The following is a 23,340-nucleotide window of genomic DNA, read 5'->3' on the forward strand; positions in this document are numbered from 1 at the left end:
CAAATTCTAGAGTCACCCCTAGTCCATTTATGGCTATATCTCGAAAATGCGTCCACCTATAGAACTAAGGCCCACTCCATTTTAAAATACTCATTAGCACCTTTCATTTGATACCCATATCGTACAAACAAATTCTAGAGTCACCCCTGGTCCACCTTTATAACGATATCCCGAAAAGGCGTCCACCCATAGAGCTAAGGCCCACCCCCTTTTAAAATACTCATTAACACCTTTCATTTGATACCCATGTCGTACAAACAAATTCTAGTGTGACCCTTGGTCCGCCTTTATGGCGATATCTCTAAAAGGCGTCCACCTATAGAACTAAGGCTCACTCCCTTTTAAAATACTCATTAGCACCTTTCATTTGATACCCATATCGTACAAACAAATCCTAGAGTCACCCCTGGTCCACCTTTATGGCGATATCTCGAAAAGCCGTCCGCCTATAGAATTAAGGCCCACTCCCTTTTAGAATACTCATTAACAACTTTCATTTGATACCCATATCGTACAAACAAATTCTAGAGTCACCCCTAGTCCACCTTTATGGCGATATCTCGAAAAGGCGTCCACCTATAGAACTGAGGCCAACGCCCTTTTAAAAACCCATTAAGACCTTTCTTTTCATACCCATATCGTACAAACAAATTCTAGAGTCACCCCTGGTCCACCTTTATGGCGATATCTCGAAAAGGCGTCCACCTAGAGAACTAAGGCCCACGCCCTTTTAAAATATTCATTAACACCTTTCATTTGATACCCATATCGTACAAACAACACATTCCAGGGTTACCCTAGGTTCATTTTCCTACATGGTGATTTTCCCTTATTTTGTCTCCATAGCTCTCATCTGAGTATGTAATGTTTGGTTACACCCGAACTTAGCCTTCCTTACTTGTTATTATTAATAAATCAGCAAGGTACAAGACGATTTGTTTATTTCTTTGTCTTTCTCCGTCTTTTCTATATACCTCACCAAGTTATTTTTTAATAGATCAGTGAGATTTAAAACTATTATAGTGGAGGGCTGCAAACCACTGGAATTTGAAAAAATTTCATTCATTGGATTGAAACGCGATTCCAGTTGGTTTATAATTATGTCAAATACTAGATAAAATATGTTGATTTTGAAAGAACTTTCCGGATCTTGGAGACGCTAATCTTGGAAAAGCTTATAAAAATGGCATTTGATAATGCTCTGACGAGTTTTTGAAAATTCAGGGGTGGTGGACTATGTTTCTGCTTTACCATTCGCTTCCATTTTTAAATTTTCGAATTCATGTCCATACTTTTCCAATTCTTGTACAGAAATTTTCAAACGTTTTAAGGCATTTGAACCTCCGCTATGGCGGTCGCGGTACGGGGGCTTATGCCGTTTCCGCGAAGCTCTGAACATACAAAACGAGAGGCTCCGGCATCCTCCACCCGTATGGTTCGAACTTCGTGGAGCCGTAACTAAGAACTGCTGTTTTTGCCTTAACGGCTATATGTGTGCGGCTGTTTTCCTATGTTAGGGGCGGCATCTGGTACGCACAGCCCTATCGGGTCCAAATAGTCAGTGCTTCCCCATGTTAGGGGTAGCACCTGGTATAGATAGCTTTAACGGCACGTGTGCGTCTGTTCCCCATTTCATGAGCGGCACACAACGACGTCTGCATTCCCCAGGTTAGGGTCCGAGTCTTTTGGAAGGAGTGGTAGACTTGGAAGAAACTCCAAGGGTGATGGTGAATTTGGTTCATCGATTATGAACGGCAAGGGAGGAAGTAAAGTTACGGTGCAGGGGGCCGGACCCCCAGAAACTGCGGTAGATGGTGGGCGAGAAGGCCATCTGGCGTAGAGATCTAGTAACTTCTAAGGCTGTGTAGCGGAATCCCAGGCTCCACAGTCCACGAATGCTACTGAGAGAACAAGAGCTCTTTCACTGTCCAAACACACTCTGTGGATCATGGCAAAAACAGGTTCTGATTCTGGTTCTGATGGAAGCGTTAGGTTTCGGTAGAGGGATCTTACTATTGTCAGCGCCACCGAGGATGAGATATCATCACTGGTGAACGACGACGACGAAATAGACTCCGAGGCTGAGAAAAAAGGCTCTTATTATAAAGTAAAGGAAGGTAGTAGCAAAGTTGAAGGCAACTAACGCTGAAGGTCAGAAAACGCCAGGCGATCAGGGCAAGGACGTTAACTAAGCGTCCTCGTCCGGATCGATGTACGCACAAGGCCGGAAAAGAATCAAATCTGAAGAGGGACCAGAGAAAGAGCCGAAAAAGCGTAGATCTCATGCTACCTCCGTCGGTCCTTATGTCTACAAATGGCCATCATTGACAAAGTCAACCCTGACGAAGATAACGCCGGGAAGGTGCTTGCTTGTAGAGACCAAACTAATGGAAAGGATGTTCGAAGCGAGGAGATATCCTTCGACGGGCGGGCTGGAAGAAGGTCGTCAAGGTCGTCGGCTGTTGCAACAAGAAATCTCTGGATTTCTTAACGAAGGCAGTGCGCGGCTTGGGCGCTGTTTGGCCGGGAGCACAGTTGGAGGTGATCCCTCGCTCCAGTTTACCGCTTCGTCCGGTGGTCTCAGTGTGGATGCCACCTCCAATAATGGCAACGGAGTCCATACTGAAACTACTGGGCAAGCAGAACAAGAAACTAAAAGCAGATCAATGGCAGGTGGTCTCAATGACCCCATCCAAGACGAGGGCGGGCAGCGACCTTCTGATCGAAATTGATCAAACGTCGCTGCAAGCCATAAAGAAGCTTAATGAGGTCGTTAGGTTTGGGCTGGTCTCACTTAAAGTGTTTGTGCCGGTTGACAGGCCAGATTCCTTAAAGGGAGAAGCTCGCGGTGGTGCAGATTAATTTGCACCACTCAGCTTCCGCCTCGCTCGTCCTAACGAAACTCATTGCAGAAAACGGAGTGGACATAGCTCTAATCCTGGCCACAGACTCTCACACTGCAAGAATCTATGACTGGAGAATGTCAGACACATGCTCCTTCTAGAGGCACAGTAATATACTCTTCAACGTCGTTCTTGAAGTGGAAGTTCCTTGGCCATATATCAATCCAAGAAACACAGACTGGAATAAATATTCGGAAGTATAATCTCACAAACTGGCATCCTCGGGAATGGAAGTCAGACGGGAAGCTAATAAGAGAGACAGAGCGGCAAAACTGACAACGATATTGACAAACACTTTTGAACTTCACTATCCCCTTACTAGACCACGGACAAAACCGAGGACTACGTGGTGGAATACAGAGCTAAACCAACTCAGGTAAACAACAAGAAAACTTTTCAACAAAGCCAAACATAGCCGGCTGAAAGACGACTGGGATGCCTACAGATGTAGCTGTAATAAATACAAAAGCTGCATCAGAAAGGCAAAGAAGATATCATGTGAACTATACAGTCAGAATCTGGCGCAGAAAAATGAGGCATCAAGACTTCACAAAATACTATCAAGATCTAGGTTAGCCCCTAGTAGCATAAGGAAGTCTGATGGCTCATGGACCGTCTCCAGTCTGGAAACTCTAGAGGTCGTGATGGAGACACACTTTCCGGTATGTACGGAAAACCGCGCATACCCTCCGGAAACGAAGTCACGAACATGGTTGACCGGGATCAAATATAATGGGCTATACAACCATTCGAACCCTACAAATAGGCGGGACCGGATGGTGTGATACCGGCTATATTATATGTCGCTTGTGACGAATTAATACCACACCTACACAGCATCTTCTCAAGATGCCAACAAGATGATTATGTACCCGAAGCCTGGAGAAATGTATGGGTGGTGTTTAGGCCCAATGCCTAACTTTTACCTGATTGACGGCGCCCCTCCCTAACGTTTTACTAATATTTCCAGCCACCCACACTCACGCCGTATTTGTGTACATGCATGCACATGCACGCGTTTCATACACATGCACGTGTGTGTGCAGGTTGTCAGCACCCATGCACGTATATGTGGGGGTGGTTGTATGTGTGGCTTTTCCTCTCCTTAACACCAGAGGACCTTTTCGCGGCTTAGCGGTTGTCATCAGCGGGACAACCGGCCTCTTTTATGATCGACCGCAAAGCAGTTCACAACGCGCAGGATCACCATCATCATTTTTGCGACATTAAGGTAACATTATACCGATTGTATATTTTCCTGTTACTTTCTAATTAAATATTATTTTATAACGAGGCAAATCCTCTTGTGTTTCTTTTTTTTTATTTTCTTCCGAGTGCACTATCAACCCGAGATCGACCCGTGTGCGCCTACTCACTGCCGGTTTCAGACGCACCCAGGCCGAACATTGGTCCTCCTCACCAGGAACTGAAAGCACCTTTTTATATATATACAGTCCACATATCAACCTGCACAGCACATTTGCATACTACACAATTTGCCATAAGATTGCCACAAATAAAAATTTATTAGCCACAGCACATCTGCTTTTTGTTAAAGGATTTGCCCCAGCAGCCAAAAATAGCACCCACTTTGAGCGTTACATACTATACAACACGATATTATTAACAGCCACCGGAGCCACAGCACATCTGCCTACAAATTTTTGTCAAAGGATTGCTACAGCACATCTTAGCAGAACCACCAGATCCACAGCACAACAAATAATAAGAAGTAAGTGTTATATTTCTTGCCACTTTTTTTTCTTTTGAGTGATTTTTAGTAACAAATAAAGGTAAATACCCGTGTTGTGCGCGAAAAATTGAAATCGAAAGGGAGTGTAAAAAAGTGAAGTTATTTAGTGAGCACCATTTTTTTCTTTCCAATTTCAAAAATTAAATCACTTAGTTTATTTAGTTTATTTCGATCCTTGTGATTGTCTGGTTTATCCCCCCACCAGTGGTAAGGTTTTCCAGACACAACACAAGGAGGAGGTTAACCTAACCTCACTTTCCGCACAATACCGAATAAGTCTTTGTTGTTGGTTTTTTTGCACATCACAAACACATTAATTTCAATTTAATTAATCAGGCGCTCACTTCTTGTAAAACATTTATTTCTTTCTTCACTTTCTTCCGGTTATTTTCGATTTTCATTAGCAATACCGCACGCACTTTTCATTTGTTCAAAATACACCCATTTAACTGTGGAGGTGGCGAGTTGTCCCCTTTTTGTTGCTGCTACTGAGACAGAAAAGTCCAAAAATAAACCCTTCTTGTTGCCGCTGTTGGGACAAAAAGTTTGAAAAATAAACCTCCGTTTTTGCCGCTACCGACACAAAATCTGTAAAATAAACCTTTTCCTTTGTCGCACCTGACAAAGTCTGCAATAAACAAAAAAAAAAAAATAATAAACTTCGAAGTTCAATATTTTTTATTTAGGGCTGGGCAGGTATTTTAACTCTGAAGAGTTCTATTTTTCTAATCGGAAATTTTCTCGTTAATAAACGTAAATAAAATAATGGAAAACTACATCCGTTTAGCAGAATCAATCGCAGAGTTTGATAAAGATTACAGCCTTATTCCAGAAAGCGACCATAGCAAACACACCCTTGCAATATAGCAGGAAGAGTTGCGGTCCTTGTGCAAGAAGGTAAAGTCTGCGTTTGATTCGCTATTGGGATCTGATGAGGTGTCAGCGGATGACGTTATGGCGGTCAGAAAGAAGCAAAAGGCAGCATACGCAATCTACGTGCGATGTTCAGCGTCTATATCTGCTGAGGCAGAAAAATACAAGAAGGTTGAAAAGAACGTCAACCCTGAGCAAGAACCTCATGGGCATAAAATTCGCCACCCTGCTTGCGACAAAGAAGTCTTTAAAGGGGATTATCTGTCTTGGCCAACTTTTCGTGACCTGTTCACGGCAATTTGTATAAACAACTCTAGCTTGAAAGGGGTGGAAAAGTTATTCCATCTCAACAACAAAACGCAGGGCGAAGCCAAAGACATCGTGAAAAAATACCCTCTCACAAATGAAGGTTTCGAGATGGCCTGGAAAAACTTGTGTGAAAGATACGAGAACAAACGTATCTTAGTCAACACACAACTACAAATTTTATTTAACTTAAAAAAGGTAGAAAGTGAGTGTGGCAGTTCAATAAAAAAGCTACAAAATGATATAAATAATTGTATTTCGTCCCTCAAATGCCACAAAATTGACAATTGGGATGCAATCCTGACCTATCTCTGTTCAATTAAGTTACCAGAGAGCACGTTGGCTCTTTGGGAGCAAAGTATAGACCATAAAATGGACATATCCAAGTGGGAGGATATGGATAAATTCCTGTCTAATTGGTTTCAGACACTTTAGATATTGTCTGGTTTTACAGGGCATGCCACTTCGAAAGTGCAAAAACATAACACGTCGCGAAAATCGACAGAAACCTCTCCGAAAAGACTTGGTGCTTTTCAAACAAAAGTATCTAAGCAAACAACAAAATCAATCTGTAAAATGTGCAAGTCCCCTGAGCACAGTTTACGCAACTGTTCACGCTTCTGCGAGTTAACCCCAGTAGAAAGAATTAAATTTATAAAATCCACAAGTGGCTGCCTGAATTGTTTATCCCCAGGACACACCGTGACGAAGTGCACCAGTTCCTACAACTGTTCCAAATGCCAGTCTCGTCACCACACGCTCCTGCATGCGGATACATCGCAGCACACGGCTGTACGCAATCCTTTCAAAGATGCGGATAATATCCCAACAACATCAGCACAGGCGCGACAACCAGCAAACCAGAATGTAAAATCCTGTCATGCCAATTCTAGCAGAGGCGTGCTATTAGGAACTGCTCGCGTACACATTCACCATAATGGTACCGACTTCTCCGCGCGGGCATTAATTGATTCAGGGTCTGAATGTTCTTTCATGACAGAAAGACTGAAACGCAGAATCAATTTGCCGGCGAGGAAAATGCATGCCCAAGTGTCGGGCATCACCAATGCAGTATCTGCCCAAGTTAGAGAGGCATCCACCATCGAATTACGTTCACCAGTGGATCCATGCTTCAGCTTCACTACTTCAGTTCTGATTCTAGCCAAACTTACTGGGAATCTTCCATCCTGCCATATCAACACGATTACTATGCAGGCATTCCCATACTTGGTTCTGGCATACAAGAGGTTCTACGTCAACGAAGATGTAGACCTCATACTTGGTGGAGACATATATCCCCAAATTATAATGAGCGGTCTGAAAAAGAATGTACTTAATACACTTCTGGCCCAAGAGACAGTGTTCGGTTGGATACTAGCCGGTCGAATTGAAGCACCGAGTCCAACGAGAGCATCGTGTCATTTTATAACGAGGTTGCATCGGACAACCAATTAAAAGCTTTCTGGGAGATAGAAAATGTTCCCAAAAATAAAATGCTTAATGAAGAAGAAAGGTATTGTGAACAGTTATTTAAGGAAACGACAAAACGTGATGAAAATGGGAGGTATAAAGTTTCACTACCATTCAGGCAGGATTACCCTGAGAATATTAAATTAGGACCGTCCCTAAAGCGTGCATGTTCACAATTCTTCAGAAATGAGGGGCGATTACTGAAAAACCAAGAGTTAGGGAAAGAGTATGTTCGGGTGTTGTCAGAATACGAAACGCTCGGACATATGAGAAAAATCAAGAATAATATACCATCCGACGATTCGGATAATTATTTCCTGCCCCATCACGCCGTTGTAAAGGCGTAAAGTACCACTACCAAGGTGCGCATCGTCTTCAACGCGTCAAGTCCTACGGCAAATGGCATTAGTCTAAACGACATACTCCACCCAGGTCCAGTACTCCAAGCAGACTTGCCCATTTTAATTCTACGTTGGAGACTGTACCGCCTTGTCTTTAATAGCGACATAGAAAAGATGTATAGGTAGATTTGGGTGACCGATAATCACGCCAAATTTCAAGGAATTGTCCATCGAACATCCCCCAACGAACCCATCAGTCTTTACGAACTAAAGACTGTCACATTTGGTGTAAACTGCGCCCCCTACCTCGCGATACGGCCACTTCTACAATTGGCTGATGATGTAGAAAATACCCCACCGTGGCGGCCACCGTGGCGTGATGGTAGCGTGTTCCGCCTACCACACCGTATGCCCTGGGTTCGCACCCCGGGCAAAGCAACATCAAAATTTTAGAAATAAGGTTTTTTAATTAGAAGAAAATTTTTCTAAGCGGGGTCGCCCCTCGGCAGTGTTTAGCAAGCGCTCCGGGTGTATTTCTGCCATGAAAAGCTCTCAGTGAAAACTCATCTGCCTTGCAGATGCCGTTCGGAGTCGGCATAAAACATGTAGGTCCCGTCCGGCCAATTTGTAGGGAAAAACAAGAGGGGCACGACGCAAATTGGAAGAGAAGCTCGGCCTTAGATCTCTTCGGAGGTTATCGCGCCTTACATTTATTTTATTTAATAGCATCGGGTATATTACGAGAAAGTATGTATGTCGACGACGTTTTATCTGGAGGACATACAATAGCGTCAACTATCAGAGCAAGGAACGAGATTCGCGAAGCATTACACTCAGCTGGCTTTCCATTGCGCAAGTGGACATCCAATTGTGAGGAAATCCTTCAGGACATCCCCAAAACGGGTCTGCTCAGCGGGGACTTCCTAGCGTTTGAAGAGGCTAGCTCGGTGAAGGCACTCGGAATACGATGGAACGCGCACTCAGGCATGTTTTACTTTACAGCAGGAGTTTTAGAGAATGGCGAGAACATCACCAAACGCGCAATCCTATCCGCTATAGCCAAACTTTTCGACCCTTTAGGCTGGCTTGCACCAATGGTTATAGTGGCAAAAATTCTAATGCAGAATATCTGGTTAGAGGGCACCGGGTGGGACGAGCCTGTCTCCCCTACTACCTTAGAACGGTGGAAAAACTTCACTCAACACTATAACAAAATAGATGACTTTAGGATACCACGGTGGGTAAATTTTTCACCGGAAGACGACATCGAATTCACGGCTTCTGTGACGCTTCCGAGAAAGCATATGCGGCAGCGGTATACATGCGCGTGAAAAGAGATGATCAGGTTTTCATACACTTACTTTTAGCAAAAACCAGAATAGCTCCAGTGAAAACCATCTCGCTACCACGTTTAGAACTCTGCGGCGCCGTGCTGCTTGCAGAAATTTTGGAATCGATATTCCGAAACATTCATTTGGGACCAGCAAAAGTTCACCTCTGGACGGATTCAACCATCCTACTCGCATGGATAAGAAATCCGCCCTGTTCTGGTCAACCTTCGTCGCACACCGAATCACTAAGGTCATCCATATGGTCGGTAGCAAGGACTGGCTTCACGTGGACTCGGAATCTAATCCATCGGATCTAGGAAGCAGAGGACTACTTGCATCACAGTTGGTCAACAATTCGTTCTGGTGGCAGGGACCTTCTTGGCTGCAAGAAGACAATTCCCACTGACCAGCACAAGAGACCGAATACAAAACGTCCGTTGAGGAGAAGAGGGCACAAAAATATGCCACGACAAAGGTAGATCAAATAGATATTCTCGACCGATTTTCAAATCTGCCCAGGGATTTGAAAGTTTTATCTTATGTTAGGAGATTCTATAAATGAACGCATCCTAGAACTAAAGCAATGTTCCGAGAACCATCTCATGCTCCGTCTCATCCGAACTCAATATTGGATACCGAATGTCAAGACCATGATCAGAGCATCACCCACAATTGCAAAACCTGCATTATTCACCGAAAGCAGGCGCAGTCCCAACTTATGGGTACCCTTCCCTGCGAACGGACTACTTTTACCCACGCGTTCACCAATACCGGGGTAGACTTTGCGGGGCCTTTCGATATCAAAAGCTACCGCGGTAGGGGGTGTCGACTGTCAAAAGGCTACGTATGCCATTTTGTCTGTTTCTCCACTAAGGCTATTCACTTAGGACCATGTCCAAAAAACATCTACTCCGACAATGGTACAACCTTTGTCGGAGCATCAAGATCTTTACGATCCGAATTTAAATCCTTTCTGACCGAAAGCCGAGACAAAACAGTCTCAAAGTATAGCCATCAAGCATTGAGCTGGCATTTTATTCCCACCGACGCTCCACATATGGGCGGCCTGTGGGAAGCGGGAGTGAAGAGCTTCAAAATCCACTTCAAAAAGATCGCTTCTCCCCACAAATATATTATGGAGGAGTTCCAAACACTTTTGTGCAGGATTGACCTGCAGGACGGAGCTGGAACCACTAACCCCAGGACATTTCCTAACGGGCAGCCATCTTCTGGCGCCGCCAGAACCGGATATGAACAAAAGCCAGGCCTCCATAATAAACAGATGGCAGAAGCTCAAGGCCCTCCATCAAACCTTCTGCCAGCGATGGAAAACCGAATATCTTTCCGAGCTTCAAAAACGGGTGAAGTGGAAACACACAAAACAAAATCTGAAAGTGGATGATCTAGTTGTCATCAAGGAGGACAACTTATCTCCCAACGAATAGAGGTTAGTTCGAGTCGTCAACGTACACCCCGGCGAAGACAACCGAGTTCGTGTAGTCGACCTCATAACCGAGAAGGGTTCAGTCAGACGACCTGTGGTCAAACTGATCCTTCTTCCAACGGAGAAGATGGACTGCGAGAAGACCAAGAGCTCCTCATAACCATCCCTCCGTTCGTTGCCCTCTTTTCCAAACACCGCCTTCCTATCGCGAATCCAACCCCCCCTCCCCTTCTTCACACACTTTCGGTTGGGTATTCCCACCGAACTCATCTCGTCACCGTAAGAGCATAATCTATCCACTCCGCTACCCCTACGCCGGGACTCACCGTGGGAGACTCCGACTACGGATTCCAAACCACCCTATTCACTTAGTATTCAACAGCAGAATCCGCGGGCTCGCCACGTGAGCGGACAATTCCCAAATCAACCTATGTAATCCAGCCTCCACGTGTGAGGCTCCCGGGGATTCCAACCACCCTGGGCACTCAGTGCCAACCCCGGAATCCGCGGGCTCATCACGTGAACGGACACCTAACACTCTATAATCCTACATATGGGCTCACCGTGTGAGGCTCCCACTGGAGATTCCAATCCCCCTAAGGCACTCGACACTTTCTACTTTTAACTTTAAAATTCACAATGTGCCACAACGGAATCCCCGGGCTCGCCAGGTGAGTAAACACAATCCCCTAAACTTATGCTCTCGCGGTGACGGAGACAGGGGAAGCCCTAACAGAAAGACGGAAGAGTTCCGTCGAGAAAAATGGACGTCCAAAAGCCCAGCGCTCGTTCACCGAAACAAGGCCAATCATCCACCCTAATGCATATCTCCATCTGCCACCAAACACTTATTTTTAGTTTTCAAAATCAAACCCCAATTCACTCGCTCACCCCGAGCGAGGACACCAGAAACCTACCGCAGATCCGATATCTGCCAAAGAACATAAAGGCTTTCGGCCCAGTATATATTTTTTAATTTCCGACAAATCAACCCAAATTCACTCGCTTACACCGAGCGAGGATCACAGAACTCCTACGTCATCGGCCAAATACACGAGGCTAACAATAAAAATAAAACTTGCAATACACATCGTCATTCGAATCATATTGAACATAGGTATCATGGAAAGTCAAGACAATGGACTGTCATTATTATGGGAGAGTTCATGCAGCCTTATTTAGTAAACCCAGCGCATGTTTTGTAATATTAATTTATATAAAGTAAAAATGAAATAAGTAATTATCGGGATATCCTAGATCTGTCACGCAATAAAATTACAATTGTGCCCCCAGAAGTTGGCACACTTTGATGAATTTACATCAAAATCAAAATTCACAACTTTCGGTAGAGATTGCCCCCACATACTGAAGGGAATGAAAAGAGAGGAGAGCAAAGCCCAGGCCGTTATTTATTTATTTACTTGTATGTCTATTATACAGCAGACACTTAAGAATATAGTACAACTAATGTAAATTAAGTATTACTTAAAAAATAGGTTTTTAGTTTGAACTGTATAACCGATTTGGTATACGTAAAATCTAAATCCAGAAAATTTGAGAAATAGTTGTAATCAGACATAATTCTATTCAAGGGAGCGTTAGCACCATAGATTGTTCTGTTAAGTCCAACACGAAAACCAACAAAATTTCGTAAATTTCTGCAGGGCACATTAAAGTTAACTAGCTGAAGTAAGGAAGGACAATCTATCCTGCCAGAAACAAGATCCATAATAAATGTAACCGCTAATAGCGTTCATCTATCGGATAACGATACCAAACTAATTAATCGACAACGAGCAACGTACGACGGAATCGGTTCAGTAAAGTTAAGAGAGCGTAAAGCAAAACGAACAAAGCACTTTTGGACTTTCTCCAGACGATTTATGTGGACTGAATGGTATGGTCTCCAAATGACAGCTGCGTATTCCATTTTAGAACGGACAAAAGCCGAGTACAAAAGCTTATAGGTATATGGGTCTGAAAAATTAGAAGAGTGGCGTTTCACAAAGGCAAGTGTTCCAAAAGAATTGGTAATTATGTAGTTTAAATGAGTAGTAAAATTTAGTTTGCTATCAAAATACACGCCAAGATCTTTAATTTCATTAACCTCAGAAAGGAACGAGTCCGCCAACCAGTAGCAAGTATCCAAAGGCTTGACCATTTTAGAGTAAGTTACTTTGAAACACTTGTTAATATTTATATAAAGCCTGTTCAAGGCGCAATAATCTAAAAATTTATTAAGTTCACTTTGAAGCGCCGATGAATCACGCGAGTCACTTATTTCAGAATATATTTTAAGATCATCGGCATATAAAAGAAATCTAGACGAGTTAAAACAAAAAGAAACATCATTAATAAACAAGATGAATAATAAAGGACCTAATATGCTACCTTGAGGTACAACAGATGTAGCAATGAATGGATCCGAGAATGCCCCATCTATAGCAACCATGCAACTCCTGTTATGTAAATAAGATTTTATCCATTTGAGGATACTGGAATGAAAACCCAGGAATGCAAGTTTCTCAATGAGGATTACGTGAGAAATTTTGTCAAACGCCTTAGAAAGGTCAGTATAAATCGTATCAAGCTGAAGACCATTACGAAAGCACGAATGGCAATCCTCAGTAAAGACTGAAAGATTGGTAACTGTCGAGCGTGCTGCCACAAATCCATGCTGATTTGCGCAAATTATATGTTTCACATGAAAATAAAGTTTCTCTTTTACAATGCATTCAAATAGCTTGGCAACAGACGACAACTTGGATATAGGCCTATAATTTAAAATATCATTTTTATTTCCACTTTTAAAAATAGAAGTGCTTTTCCAATCATCAATGAAAACCCCTGAAGCTAGGGACAGATTAAAAATAAGCATGAGAGGTTTTACCATCGAGGTACAATTTTTCAAAAGTTTCATGGAAAGCCCGTCAACATCGGTACGCGAAGAGTCTTTGACACTCTTTAAACCTTCGATGACATCCACTTCAGATAATACCAAAGATCCAAAATCAACAGAAGAACACGGTTTATCGTTGAGGCTAACACGTAACGCATCTAGGTCGTTTACAGTCAAGTCCTCATCTGATACAAAGTTCGATGAAAAGAAGTTCGCAAATAGATTGGCAGCCTCACTGATAGATGAGGCTGAGACATTGTTGTAGTACACTGTTTTGGGAATACTCGATACATTTTTTTTCGATTTAACATAAGCCCAGAACTTTTTAGGATTATTCTTAATGTTTTTCTCAAAGTTATTAATATAATTGTCATATAAAAGTTTATTCAAATCATTAAATTTTTTATTGTAATAAGCATGCAACTCAAAAAAGTTGGCTCTTTTTGTGGCTTTGTACTTTTTGAAAAACTTATTTCTCAAATTTTTCAGATGCTTAAGCTCTGCCGAGTACCAAGGAAACTTATATAATTTACTCTTAATAGCAGGGATATATTTATGACACAAAGCTGCCAGAGAGTTCTTAAGGATACTGAAGCAGGTTGCAACTTCTTTATTTTTAAACGCCGAGTCCCAATCAATGTTGTTCAACTCTGCATCAAAAGCATTAAAATTGCAACGATCAAAATTAAATGACGGTTTGGTCATAGAGGTAGACGATTTGAAAAATTCTAAAAATTCAACTTCCAATAAGATCGGGATATGATGCAAATTAGCAGGTGATATACAAGTTGCAGCCTGCGATAACACAAAATTCAATTCATTACTTATGAAAATCAAATCCAGAAAGCGATGCAGCTTATTACATAAATCATTAATTTGCGTTAAGCCGATACTTAAAAAGTTATCTATGACATAAGATTCAATAGCACTTGTAATATTTACAGCAGTTAAGTAGGAATTGTTATCAAGATAATTCCAGTTAACAGAGCTCAAATTGAAATCGCCAAGAACGCATAATTGATTGTTACCAATGTCTTAATGAATTGAGAGAATTTTGTCAATATGCGATTTGTAGACACATTCATCACTCAATGGCGGAATATAAGAAACACAAATATAGAGGTAAGCAGTGGAACCACACAAACGGACACAAAGTTGATCGAGGAGGGAGTCGTTATCACGCAATTCACAAAATGACGCATGCAAATTGCACCGGGCTGCTATTAACACACCTCCACCTCTCTTGCAGCCAGTTTTAATAGGATCTCTGTCCTTACGAAAAACATCATAACAGCGTATGTCAAAAAATTCAGCATCGAAAAAATTTGAATTGAGCTATGTCTCAGTTAGAACCAACACATCATATTCTAAAAGAGAGCTTATCATGCATACATTAATTGTCTTACTTCTAAGACCAGAAGTGTTTTGGTAATAAATCTTAATTTTCTCATAAGCACTGCCTCGATCTATTAGGTTCGAGGTGGTTGCTTCACTTCTCTTTGAAAAAAACGGAACGGACGAACAGACACATTCGCCGGCCAAATCTCTGGATTCATCAGTTTTTTATATTCGGTTTCAACCACACCCAATTTGAAATTAACAAATCTAAGAGAATTTGTATCAATCTCTTTTTTTACCAGCTTATGACAGCACAAATGTTGCTTACCAACGTGCGCATATTTTTCGACATGCTCCAAAATATTCTCCGGCTGAACCGAAGGCTTAAATGAAGCTAAATGCTAATATTTAAAACGGGCAGCAACCAACAAATCATCGCTCTCACCAGTTCCTACCAGTGGTTTTTCTTGCTGCCTCTGTTTCTTTTTATTTTTGCTCTTATTTTCCACTACCACCCATGCATTATTATTATCCGAAGCTGAGTTAGTAAGAGATGGAGAGATCGTATTTTCTGCATTATCAAACCGCGATTTATGCACCGATTTGTTGGTAGCAGCATTAGCAAGCTCATTATTGTTTACACAAGCATTGAATTTCACTGTACTATCCATTGACGCAGCAGAATGAAGCGAAGTAGGGGGCACAGCAGAAAACGAAAACACCTCAGCATTGTTGGTATTTGGCACACTAGGAGAACTAACAATTGCAGCAGAATTAATTGCAGAGTGTAAGCAACCAGAATTTAAGAGCTTTTGCTTCAGGTCTTTGACCTCGATCACCAAATCAGCAACAATGGAATGCAAATTGTTATTGACACATTTATCACAATTGAACACTATATTTTTGTTGCTTATAAAATTTGTTATGTTGACATCAATGCTCTTGCATGAACTATGAACTACGGCCTTGCAAAGTGAGCAACTTAATGCATTATCTTTGGCAATAGATTTACCGCATAAATCACACCTCGTACGTAAGAGCGACATTGTAAAGAAAAATAAATAGCAATACAAACACGGAGCTAAGAAAAAACACGTCCGTTCAGCTTGACTTCAACTTTGCATTTTTTTGTTATTATATGGAGTCAGAGAAGTTAAAAGGGTTAGGCTGAATGGCCGTTTCGTGAGGTACTCACATAGATGGAATGAGCTGACAGTGTTGGTAGGAGTTGGCTCAGCGACCAAACTTTCAAATAATCCCGCCCGCACAATGCTTTACGTTGTAATATTACATGTGTCCCACAACAGTAAACAGTGTCGTCATGAGATTGAAGAAAATAAAGCGATTGCCCTTCCGATACGTAAATACTTTATAATACAATAATTAAAAGCACATGAGGTATCTCTTAACCCTTTTAATCTAATCTCGCATATAAATCCATCCAGAAAGGAATATAAAGTAGGGCAAAATTTTTAGGGTAACAATCTAATAAGACACAACTTTCACAACCCATACTCAATAAATTTCAAAAAAAAAACTCTAAATCAAATTACATTACTTTATGTACAACAATCAACTTACATCGGAATATTTAAGAAGCTGCTGAGTGAATTCTTCATCGGATGGAACGCGTTCATCATTTACGCCACACAGAGCTATTGCACCAAAGTCCAGATCCCTATTTAAGTAATATTTTAAAACATTACGTTCAATCTTAAATAAACGTGAAAATATACCTGCTTTGAGCAGATTAAGAAAGTCATCCTGAAGCATTTCACACGGCAAATATCGACAATCACCCTTTTCGAGCAGCAGCTCCTTGATCGATGTAACATCTCCCAAATCACCAATAAGTTGTTATACATTCTGTGTTACTTAACTCCTCATATCTTCCCTCTATCTCCAATTTCTTCACAGTTTGGTTCCTCTCTGTGATGTCTCTACAAATCAATTTGTCCGCTGTGCTGTTAGGCAAGTCTTGTACATATTCTTTGTTTGTACACACAGGCGCCAACAGATTTACTGCCTTATTGTTATGAGTACTTGCAATAGGCATTGCAGACGTTGGGCTCACTAGAAAATTTACTGCAATATCTGCGTTGAATTCTGTCTGTTGTGCATCCGAGCTCTCAATAATTATCTCATTTGTATCTTCTTTTGCTATAACAATTTTTTTTAGGTGTCCAAGGTTTTATTAAGGTGTCCTGTGATTGGCTCATGTCATTATATAGAGCAGGGATACTTGTTTTTTCTCCGAAACGTTCCTTTTGCCTATCTGTTAATTTTTCTGGTTTGAGACTCCATACTGACGGTATAATAACGTAGATATCATCTTTAAACAAATCTGTTAGTTGGGTTATAGTGGTTTTTTAGCAGCTGAAGAACGAGTAATATTGATAACAGAATCTTTCCACTCATCAAAAAACTTAGGTTCGAAAGCACCTTTTGATGTGCTCTTTATTGATTGTTTTATTGTTGTTTTAATTAGCTCCAACAAAGTGTTATACACATGAGTTTTAAGTTAAAGAGAATGAAGCGCAATATGGGTAATAATTTTTTCTTTTCTGACATATTTTTTTGTATTACCTCACTAAGAACTGAAAACAAAACTTGTTCGTAATGTTTTGAAAAAGTGCTAGAATCATGCTTTAATACTTCGTCGACATAGAAGTTCAAAAGGTGAACTAAAGTTCCCGATTCGTATGCGCTCTTTGAAATTACAGACAAAACTTCTAATAGTGTTCTCAGTAAAGTGCAACTAATTATGCCATACAGAATAGAAATGATCGTCGAAAATGTAGTGATACGACGTCCCGTAAAATTCATAAGCGTACGCATAGGCCATAAACTCCAGGATATTAGTACATCGGTAAATTCTTCTACCGAGCGGCCCAATGTGTTATTTCTTATATTATTTACATTTTCATATGAAATGTGTAACCACAATAATAACTTTACCTCGAAATATTCAAAACCTTCGTCATTTGACATCTTACACAGGTATTGCGACATAAGGGTTACAGCGCGCCAACCTAATTGTTTTGATATAAAAGCATCTACGCTGGAAACTTGTGCAATACATCGATGTATTTTACTAGGATCCACACAATCACGTGCTAATGTCAAAAGCTTAATCAAGCATTGCAAGGTCTCTACATAATTATTAAAATCTGAAATTGAACGTGAATAACTCAGGCCGGCTGCTTTTACAAGTAAATTGCATTACGCCAGTGAAAAAGTATTCAAACAAAAAAGACATATCATAATTTACTTTCAGCGTGGTAGAACTTTTGATAATTACATAAAGTAACCTCTGTTCTAAATCACTTTGTTTGTCATTTTTATTATCAAGCTTGTAGCACCAAAAGCAGCATAAAGTATGGACTTCCAATATTTCTGTGCTACATTACAAGTTATTATTGGCAATCTTGGGCACATTTCTAATTCACACTCTCTAAAAAGTCGCTGTAGCAATTCGTCACGTTCTGTAGAAATAAATTGCTGCAACACAGGTCAGCGATGGCTCCCGTATACTTAAATATTGATGTGATATGCCAGTAGTGTTTTTCATATCGGATACAAAACAAAATATCAGAAACGGTTCAATGACGTTTTCAAAATTTTCTTCTTATTGCTCCCCCAAACACGTTATCAAAACAAAATATCACAAACGGTTCAATGACGTTTTCAAAATTTTCTTCTTATTGCTCCCCCAGACACGTTATCAAAACAAAATATCAGAAAGGGTTCAATGACGTTTTCAAAATTTCCTTCTTATTGCTCCCCCAGACATGCTATTAAATACCACCAAATACGTAACTTCACTGCTACAACGTACGGTGTTTTCTACTAGGAAGATTTCAGGGGAATGCAAATAAGCTTAAGCCGTTTGGGTGACGACAGTTGGTTATGAGTAGCAAAAAATTTAATAAGAAGATGCCAGCATGTAAATGCTTCTGCTCGTACAGAATTATCCGGACTCCGAACTCTAAGTTCAAAAATAGATAAAAAAATAAATTTATAGTGCTGGCACTCTTCAGAATCTCTCTATCAAGAATTCTAATAAGAATACACCAAATGAGATGCCAACATTGGCTTCGAACTTCGCGCAATTCATGTAACCGAGATGCATATTCTTTAACAATTACGTTTTCAACTTTGATCCAATTAGTATAACTGCAAACGTTCCCAATATCCAGTATCAAGAGTGCAGGTGGTGTGCTTTTGGTCGCGTTGGACAAGAGATCCAACATATTACACAACAGGTGCCTCTGATTACTATTTACTATTTCTTTAGAGGAACAATAAACCTCGCAAAATCCGCGCCCCAAGCGTGAATCCATTGTAGAATAAGTGTTCCGTCACCAATAAAATATGTGCAAATTATCACCTATTGCGATCGAGATACCAAAAACCTGCAAAGAGAAAATACATTAATATATGCGTCAAGGGGCCTCGCAAAGGTGTGGCAACCGACAGCGCGGCCGACGCCGCAGTTGGAGTACCCCTTTGCGATGCGTTACACACGATCAAAAAAACAAAGTTGATGCTACACCAAATTGATAGCTCCACGTCCGGAATCTCCACCAGAATCACCTGAAAAGAAAAAGTTTCATTATCAATAAGTTCTCAACCATATTTTTTAAATGAATGTTAAATTTTACTTACCCTTATTCTGCATCCAATGATCACCAAACGATTGTACTACGACCACGCGCCGTAGTAAAAAGAAATAAGCAACGGAAACAATTTTTCGATTAAGCGCCAAATACACGACACGAACATTTCCGCGAACATTCCGCAATCTTGTTCGCAGCTTTGGCCATACACCATACGAACTTTTGGCCGAACATTAGTTCTCTTTCAGACAGCGATGAATACGGACAACAATTGTGCTGCAGCAATATTGCTCGCTGTGGCAATTATCATATTCATAATCATTATCCTTTTTAATTCTATTACAATAATCTTTGCTTTTTACTTGCCACAATGATGGCAAAGATTTATATATTTCAATAAATTCAGTCAGAAATTTTTTATTGTCCATTTTACTTTTCCGCGCACGTCTGTTCCGTTCAGAAATTACTACGATTATGAGCTATTCGCCATACACGCACGAACAGTTCGCGCAAATGTTCGCCAAAAATTAAAATATTTTGATTTTTGGCGAACATTTGCGCGAACTGGCAAACACCACCATACACGACAGAAAAGGTAGCAGAAACATGACATAACGGGAATGTTCGCGGAAACGTTCGTGTCGTGTATTTGGCGCTTTAGTCCCGTTTGTTTCAATTCAGAGGAATTTGCATTCTAAACACGGGTGTGTATGAATGTGCGCACTTTTTTTTGTCTTTGCTGCTGGTAAATATCTACCAGTGCACGGAGTATTTAAAAGCAAAATGTTGGTAGACGAAAAATGGTACTAGAAGTTTCAGGAAACCAATAACTACAGTTTGTATTTGTACCAAAAAATTCCCAATTTATTGCAAAACAAGCAAATCACAAAATAAATCACATACCAAAACGTCTAACTACCACAACAATTCTCCAATGAACCAAAAATATTGCCACAAAATAAGCGATTTCGGCATGTTATTCGGAAAAAGTATTCACACACAAAAAAAAAACAAAAAATATGACCATAGCGCCGAAAATTATTTGCGTGCTCAGTTATTACATTTATTTCATAAACAAAACCCACGCCGTCATTTCCGTCTTGAATTTCGGCACAACTCTGTTCAAACTTCGTTGGTGTGATTAGTGTAACCGCCTAATAGTAGTTGGTTGTGCTCAGCAATTAACTACGTTTACAAAATGATCACAGTATTTGTTCCCAATGCGACACTGCTGAAATATTGGTAGATTTTGGGCCTCGGTGGTAGTAGTAGTAGAAAATTAAAATGGGGCAGAAAAGTTAGTAAACCTACCAATGCGGTAAAGTCCGTGCACTGACTGTCCATATACTTATACCAGGCATGCTTAACCAACGAACCGATATCATTTCGTTACGAAAATTAACGTTAATAAACGAAACAAAGTCATTTCGTTTCGTTTATTAACGTTAAGAACGTCAAATTAACGAAATGATTTCGTTTCGTTTTCTGCCATATCAAAACGAAATCAAATCGTTTATGTTGATTATTAATTTCAAACTATGCTGCCAAAGCTGATTGATGGCGGAGTCATTAAAGGTGAAAGCATTAGCCAAGCTGATTGCAACTTTTCTCATAAATGATACATTCTATAAACTTTTCTCCACTTCAAAAACTAAGATTTTTAATTTTTTCTTTATGTAGCATAAAATTTTGCTGTCCAGACATTTTTTTTGTGGCGGGCAGGAAAGTTGTTGGGTTTTAGCACCAACAACACAAATGACTGCGACTCAAAAGAACACTATACACTTTCTACCCGGTTCGGTACCAGAATGTGCGAACCGAAAATCGTAAATGCTCATTTTTCTGCAGCACTAGTGTGCCCGAGGCTAACTAAAATGCTACCGGGTGACACGAAATAAATAAAATAATGCACTAAAAACTCAGGCACATAACGGGCGGAGAAAGAGGCCATGCACGTAATGAGCGCCAAACATGAATATTTTTTTTTTATGCAGCGACAGAAGTTTTTCCCCTTACGCACGCGCTAATAAAATTTCCCAAATCTCAATAATACAATTAGGGACCACTCGCCCCTGCACTTCGCTAAGGACCGACCTATTCATACCCATTGCATTCCTTTCAGAAAAATTGGTCGTTTTGCTGCTTTGCAACGGAATGCCGCCGAGAACTCAACGCGTTATTCACTGGAATGCCAAGTCTGTTTTAAACGACACCCCATACGCTTGTGCCCTATCTTTCGGGCCAAAAAACCCGAGGAGCAGCTCTACGCAGCGATCCGTGGGAGCCACTGCGGAAATTGCTTGGCTCTAGATCACCGCTCTAACGCGTGCCCGAGCCAAGGAAGATGCAAAAAATGTGGCGGAAAACACCACACTATGCTACACATCTCGTCGATTGATGAAGAAGAACAGCTACTCCTCGAAGCCCGCTCCAAGCCATGGAGTGTACAAGTTGAGGAAGAGCTGGAGTCCCCACGTGAGCGGATCGACGACTCCATATTATTATATGCGTCAAATGCTAGAACGGAGACTGGGCCTCTTCGTCCAGCTCGAATCCACCGAACCGGAGCGGAGACTCTGTCTCTTCGCCCGAACACAACACAAGCAGCCAAATCGTTTCGACCGCTTTTGCAGCATGAGAGGAAGCGGCTCCAGCACAACACATCGAAAGTCCAGCGCCATATTCGTGACGGCCGAGCGGAGACTCGGTCTCTTCGCCGGCAAACCAAGGACCCTCAACGAAAACAACCCCGCCACCGCAGAGCGGAGACAAGGCTTCTTCGCCTGCAACAACGACATCACACCAATAACCAGCCACGAGATCGCAGCCACGGATCCAACTCGCTGCAGCTCACCACAGTGTCCGCATTCCGGGCAGGGCTCCTAGCCCCGCATTCAGCTGCCACTGCCACCATGATACCAACGGTAGCGATCACACCCACCGGGATTCAAGGGGTTGTGTAGCGCAATATATAGCTTCTCCAACCCAATTGTCAACCTCACCTTCGAGCGGCGAATCCCGTTTCACTAACAGACGAGGCTCTGGCGACCCCAAGCTCCTCATGGAACTTGGGGGTGGGGAGGGAGGGATGGCCTGAAGGTTTAATGTGGCCATATAAATCGTTCCCGAGATGGTCGGGCCAGCACCTTAATGGTGCTGTGTTACCGGAGCGTATCGGATCTGTATCCGACAAAGGACCATCACATCGATAACACTCCCCAAAGCCTTCGGGGAGTAACTAATCGCTACAACAACAACAACAACATCACACCCCCCGCGGTCGTGAAGATAGAAGCGGGGGTCGGCTACACCTCGTCCGTGCCTTAATTGACGGATGCTCCCCCACCACCGTGATAGCAGATGAGCTCGCCCAGGAGCTCCAACTCCCTGCCAGCAACATTGGCGGGCAAGCAGGATGCCTACTACGAATCAGAGGAAGACACGGCCAAAACAAAAGAATTGCGACCCATGCTGCTGTCGTATCCGATTTTCGGCGAATGACCCCCACAACCAGCATCGACAGTGCCATCGCAGCCCCGTACGCACATCTTCGTCTGGCGGACCCGCAGTTCTATTCATCCGCCCCGATCCGCCTCGTACTAGGCACAGATGTATATGCGGAGATAATACTCCCAGGGATTCTGCCCACCACGTTTGGCCCTTTGCTTGCTCAGAGTACCATCTTCGGTTGGGTACTCTCGGGCACAACCAAGGCCTAACATCAAAAATGTTCGGTAACGACCGAAACACATGAACTTTTATACTTTGTTAGTTTTATTGAATTTTTGTTGTACACAGTTGCAAAAAAGTGCATTGTAAATTCGTACCAGCGAAAAATCTTTCTATTCCTCCATTACCATACCTACGTGTCAAAAAATAGCTGACAGGGAGAACGGCTGCCGCAAATGGCCAGAGAATGGAAGAAAGGTTTGTTATTCTTTTGTTCGCCGTTATTAAATTGAAGTGCCATGAATTGCACATTTGCTTCAAATCAGTTTTCTTTTATATTTGTATACAGAAAATCAGACTACATATTAATATCCATTTCTAAAATCAAGTTTAT

General features: G+C 41.7%; 1 pseudogene; it reads right to left on the minus strand.

Annotated features, from left to right (window-relative positions):
• Positions 1-16,501: 16,501 nt before the first annotated feature.
• LOC137245994 (telomere-associated protein RIF1-like) lies at positions 16,502-19,001 on the minus strand (annotated as a pseudogene).
• Positions 19,002-23,340: the final 4,339 nt, after the last annotated feature.

Source organism: Eurosta solidaginis, chromosome 3, assembly GCF_040869045.1.
Source record: "Eurosta solidaginis isolate ZX-2024a chromosome 3, ASM4086904v1, whole genome shotgun sequence".
In the NCBI taxonomy this organism is placed as follows: Eukaryota; Metazoa; Arthropoda; class Insecta; order Diptera; family Tephritidae; genus Eurosta; species Eurosta solidaginis.